This window comes from Podarcis bocagei (assembly GCF_964188305.1).
Source record: "Podarcis bocagei genome assembly, chromosome: 15".
Taxonomy (NCBI): Eukaryota; Metazoa; Chordata; class Lepidosauria; order Squamata; family Lacertidae; genus Podarcis; species Podarcis bocagei.
Genome location: NC_138141.1, coordinates 29,568,528 through 29,574,731, shown reverse-complemented (window position 1 = coordinate 29,574,731; position 6,204 = coordinate 29,568,528).

Genomic DNA, 6,204 nt, shown 5'->3' with positions numbered 1-6,204 from the left:
AAGTATTGAGCGAAGCCACATCTACCATCTCACCAGATGGTATCTTAACCAATGGCTGTGAACCTTTCCCTGTTGCATTTGTGGGAAGGAACCCAAACGTCTCCGTCTGCCCACAACTGAAAAGTCCTATCGAAACGTGGACGGTATGACATCACACTATTATTACATCATAAATAACGAAGGGAGGATAAGGGGGAATAGAAATGCGATTAAGGGAGGCTTCCTTCCCTCTTCCTATTTTCAAAGGGTTTATTTGTATTTACTAATCTAATCGGTCACGGCAAACACCCACAGGAGCTAAGTCAGGGCAGCCTTTCCGGTTTGTTTCACGCGGCACAGATTGCATACGCAAAATTTTTTGCACCGGATTGCAGCACGACGCCTCTCACCTTCCTGAGATACATTTTGGCTATTTGCATCCCTGCCCTTTCCCTACACATTTTTTGAATACAGCTGCTCAGTGTTCTGTATCCTAACAGAATCCTCGAGGACCAAAATCTGTACAGGTTTAGGAATAATGTCTGCTTGAACCATAGAATCATAGAATTGTAGACTTGGAAGGGACCCCAAGGGTCATCTAGTTGAACCCCCTGCCACCAATTAGTTTCCGGGCCCAATTCAAAGTCCTGGTTTTGACCTATAAAGCCTTAAACGGCTCAGGACTGCAGTACCTCAAGGACCACCTCTTTCCGTATGACCCTACCTGGACCCTGAGATCACCTTCTGAGGCCCTTCATTGGGTGCCTTCTCCTTGAGAGGTCCAGAGGGTGGCAACATGAGAAGGGGCCTTCTCTGCAGTGGCTCCCCATCTGTGGAATGCTCTCCCCAGGGAAGTTCGCCTGGCACCTTTGTTATACACCTTTAGGCACCAGGCAAAAATGTTCCTTTTTAACCAGGCTTTTGGTTGATCTGATTTATATCCTATGCCCTTTTAAAATGTATTTTTTTTGTGAAGGGTGGGGGGCTATTGGGTTGTTGCTTTTATTTTTATTATGTATTTTGTGGTTTTATATCTTGATTTTATTCTGTGAACCTCCCTGAGACCTCCAGGTATAGGGCAGTATATTATTATTATTATTATTATTATTATTATTATTATTATTATTATTATTATTATTATTATTAATAATACCCAACTCCCCCATATATATATATATCCCATGCAGTTCATGCAAGTTTAAGTGGATCATAGAATGACTCCCCCCTTCTTGGAATCTCATCAACGATCTGGATATCATGCAACTTCAAGCTGGTGCTCATTGAGTGGGAAAGGAGTCTTTCACACTGAAGGTGGGTTCCTGCCCATATGTAGATTGGGGAAGGAAGAACCAATATAGTTCAATAGTGGAACGCATGCCTTTTCTGCAAAAGGTCTCAGATACCATCTCTGAGTCATTTCCATGTAGGGTTGAGAAGGGCTCATGCCTGAAAGCCTGAAGAACCATTTCCAGTCAGGGTAGCTCAGCCTGTCCCAACCTGGGACAAGTCGCATGTTGTTGGCAACTTCCATCAGCCCAAACCAGCCTGGCCGGTGCTGAGGAAGGATAGGAGCTGTGGCTGTCAATGGACACCAAGCTCGGAAAGGCTTCGAGTGTAGGCAAGATTAAGGTAGGTGGACCAATGGCCTGACTCAGAGCAAGGCAGCTTCCTGTGTATAAGCCCACCCAAAAGTTCCCAAAAGTGTATTGGGTCGCTTCCAACTCTTCTGTTGTTGTTGTTGTTGTTGTTGTTGTTGTTGTTGTTGTTGTTGTTACTTGCATACCACCCTATCTCTGCACCTCTTAGGGTGGTTCACAACATACAATTCTATTATTCCAAAAATCTGAATGAAAATTTTATTGGACATACCAATTTACATAAAAGTCTCACAAATATATAAAAATATACAGGCTGTTCTGTGACTATAAACAATAGGAAGTTGCGTGTTGAGTCACAGTAGCCCCCCAATAATTCACACTTCACACATCAATTTTTGTTTAAGGTTTTTGGCATAATTTTGGCCACAACTTTATTCAAATACAAAAATGTGAGTGGTTGCTTAGGCGCTGGTTCCGACTATCTGTCCTTGCCCTCAGGGACAGAGCTGGCCTTCCGGATACCAGCGGAAGCCAGCGTGGGAAACAAGTATTGGGTGAGAAATAAAGCTGGGCACCAGACCATTACTTCTCACCCTCATGTTCCTGTGGGGCTTGCACGGCCCAAGTCCGACTCCGGGGACAAGGACGAAAGAATGGCAAGCCCCTGGATTTCCTTTAACGGAATTCCCATTCGCATCATTTGGAGGGGTAGGCACTTACCCCTCCAAGCACCAATTTAACCAGTGCCTAACCGCCAACCTTACAAGTTGTGACGATTTGCTACGCAGTAGGCAAAAACCAAATGGCACCAGCCAATCAGCCAGATGGCAAAATTCCTACCGTGCCCCCGCACCAAGGCGAACGACACCATGACAGGCATAGCAAGGTCAAGCGATCAGCTTAAATAAAAAAAACCCCCCTATTAAAGGGAGGGAGGGCGGGTGATCCGATGCAAAACGGCCAAGAGGCCGTGCCAACGTCTGGCCCCTGTATATATAGACTCTGACCCCTCCTCCGAATTGGCAACAATCAAAACACCCCAGCAACCCAGTTTAACCATTTAAATGGCCGGGATTCAACTAAATTTGCCTAGTCACTGGAGGGTGGCCTGTTCCCAACCGCAACACGTGCTCTCTGCTAGGGAGAACACGCTTTGCGTGTTGAGTCACAGTAGCCCCCCAATAATTCACACTTCACACATCAATTTTTGTTTAAGGTTTTTGGCATAATTTTGGCCACAACTTTATTCAAATACAAAAATGTGAGTGGTTGCTTAGGCGCTGGTTCCGACTATCTGTCCTTGCCCTCAGGGACAGAGCTGGCCTTCCGGATACCAGCGGAAGCCAGCGTGGGAAACAAGTATTGGGTGAGAAATAAAGCTGGGCACCAGACCATTACTTCTCACCCTCATGTTCCTGTGGGGCTTGCACGGCCCAAGTCCGACTCCGGGGACAAGGACGAAAGAATGGCAAGCCCCTGGATTTCCTTTAACGGAATTCCCATTCGCATCATTTGGAGGGGTAGGCACTTACCCCTCCAAGCACCAATTTAACCAGTGCCTAACCGCCATGGAGCCCTCAGCTCACCGCCAAACCACTCACAGCCCCAACCAAGACCTCAGCTTGGTCACCACCGCACCAATCCAAGCCTCATTCCCTGAAGCGGAAAGGTGCATGCCATTAGCTTGGAAAAAGGATGGCCTCTCAAAAAGAATCTCGGGGTGGGAAATTGCATCGCCACCAGCTCCAAAACTTTTTTGACCACAGCAGAATTGATGCGTTTTCGGGCCCTTTCAGTGGCAGCCGGGCAACGACTGCCCTTCCAAACGCAGCGTTGCAAAAGCTTTGACCAAAAATTTTTCGCTGTCGGCACCATTGCACGCAGCGTCTCCAGGTCACCCAAAATTGCAGCACGTAGTGACAAACAGTCCATGGGCACCAGGTCGTTCTCACCAAGCTGCACCACAATAGCAGCTGGCGGCCCCTCCAAGAGCAACTGCCTCCGGATACTTGGCAGGAACTCCGACCAGCACATCCCACGTCTGGACAGCCAAGACAAGCGAATATGTGGAGGAAAGCCGAAATCTGGACCCAATCCAGATTGCCGTGCTGCGACGCCAGCCCAATGGACGATACTGTGCCCCACAATCCAAACACAGGTCACCGCTAAACCTGATAAATAAGATGAAACAAGCAAAAATTGTAAGACACCAATAATGTTAACGAACATAATCTTTGAATGCATTCGATTTCCAACGACCTGTATTTTATTTCCACTGCCTTATTAACATGCTTTCCGGCCTTCTTGGTGGTACGTTTGTCTAGGCATTGGTTCCCGACTAGCTGCACCTGACCTCAGCAGGGCAGCACTGACGACTGGGCCCCACCATATCGTCAGTACCAGCAAACATTGTGGGGGAGCAATGAATCCCAAGGCAATCGCATCCCGCCAGGTGTCGTTCCCCATAGGGGAAAGATGCACCCCATCTGCCCTAAAGAGGGCAATAGCCTTGAAGAAAATTAGGAGGGTGCAATATTACAGAACCACCTAAAGCAAGGACCTATTTTATTTTATTTGTTATTTTATTCACTTTATTTATTTTATTCTATTATCCACCGCCTTATTAACATGCTTTCTGGCCTGCTCGGTGGTAGTTTGTCTAGGCATTGGGTCCCAACTAGCTGCACCTGACCTCAGCAGGGCAGCACTGACGACTGGGCCCCACCATATCGTCAGTTCCAATAAACAGCATGGGGGAGGAATGAACCAGGATCAGACTCAAGCTCACCCCAAATGCTCCCAGGGACTCTTGCATGGCCCTACCCCTCAAAAGGGGTCGACAAAAGCATGGCAAATCCTTGGATTCCCTTAATGGAACATCTTTGCGCATTGGAGGGGACAGGTGCTCCCACCCCCCCTCCAGACCACCTTGAACCAATGCCTTAAATTATTTTGAGTCCAGGGAGAGCTGCCATCAACTCAATCCAAGCCCTCTTGCATGCAGGAATGCAAACTTATGCTGGAGGAAGACAGCAAACATTCTCGCCCAGCTGTACCACCAGCACTGCGGGAGGACCTGCACAGGTCACACTCGACCGCACCAAAGGAAGGATCTCCTCCCAAAGCATTCCCCATCTGGACATCCAGTATATGTTCACATGGGCAGGAAGACTGAGATGATGCCCCAGTCCAAACCCGTCAACATGCTTGCCAGCCTAGTGTACAATGCTGTGGCCCAAATGTGCACAGCTGCTCCTATGAAAAAAGGAAACAACAGACAAGCATCAGCACAGACATCACTGTGACACTTCCTGATATAATCCTTGTCAGCGTCAGACTTCCAATGACTCGTATTCACAATCCTGTCTACTGACAGGCCCCCAGTGTGCAGCCTTTGCAGCAGCACCTAATCGTAAGGAATGAGGAGTGTTCAGCGGTAAGCAAGCCGCAGGCTCTAATAACTGGTGCACGACGTAAGCACATTGATGCCGGGCTAACGGGAACCCATTTTCATGCACTAGGAGCGGGCCAGCCCCCAGGGAATAAAAAGCCAAATATTCTGTTATCCATAACCGGGCAAGGGCCCTCCTCACCTGTGGCGGGAAGCCTGATTGTGGCACTCCTGCCCACTAAGTCTGTTTTAGAGTTACCAGCTCTAATGACAAGCTCCAAAGGATAAGGAAAAGTCCTGAAGCAATAAGCCTCCAGAATCTCGGCCCCGTGCTGGCTCCAACAACCATTTCCCCAACCCTCAGTGCGAAAATGCAATGGACTACTGAAAGGAGTCTCACCTTGATCTTTAACCCGCAGACAAGTTTTAACTTGTTGCAGATACTCCATAGGTAAAAATTGACCGACTTCCTGCCCACTGTCCTATGAGGTTGGAGCCTATTCCAACCTTCCAAGGCCCTGCACACTGCAAACTTTATACAAGGGTCTCTGAAAAAATAAAGCTTCAATGAAACAGACATTGCAGCGGACTGAATTCGGATAGTTATAACCGCATGCCCAATCTGCAGCAGGTGGACCAAATACTGCAGGATCTGCTCAGAGGATGGGGGCAAATTCTTCCGAATGGCCAAGAACTGCCAGCTTAAGGCTAAGAAATCCATCCAGGCCTTCCCATAAGAGGTAAAAGCAGAAGGGGAAATGGAAGCTGCCGCTCTCTGAAATTACTAATTGTTGTCAAAATGCCACAAGACTGGAAAAGTCTGGCAATAGCTGAGTCTGGAGCCCAGGATCTGAAGCGCTTCATCTGAAAATCGGATAGTGTCAGCGTAATTTGGAGAGTAGAAAGCACAATATTAAACCTTAAGTGGCGCAGCTCGAAAGCATGCGCGGAGGGGCAGAGACTGTGCTACAGCATGAGGACTGTTTTGCCAAGACGCTCAACACCACCTGGTTATCAGACCAAAAGCAGATCCGATGGTCACTGAACTCCTCGGGCCACATGTGAACTGCTACTACAATGGGGAAAACTCAAGAAAAGTTATGTCACATGATTGCCTCACCACACCAGGCTTGAGGCCATAGCTTTGCACACCAGCAGCCCTTGAAATAAAAACGAAAGGGCAAAGATCCAGCAGCACCAGCATGAACCTGAAAATCCCTGAGCGGGTTCAAGGTA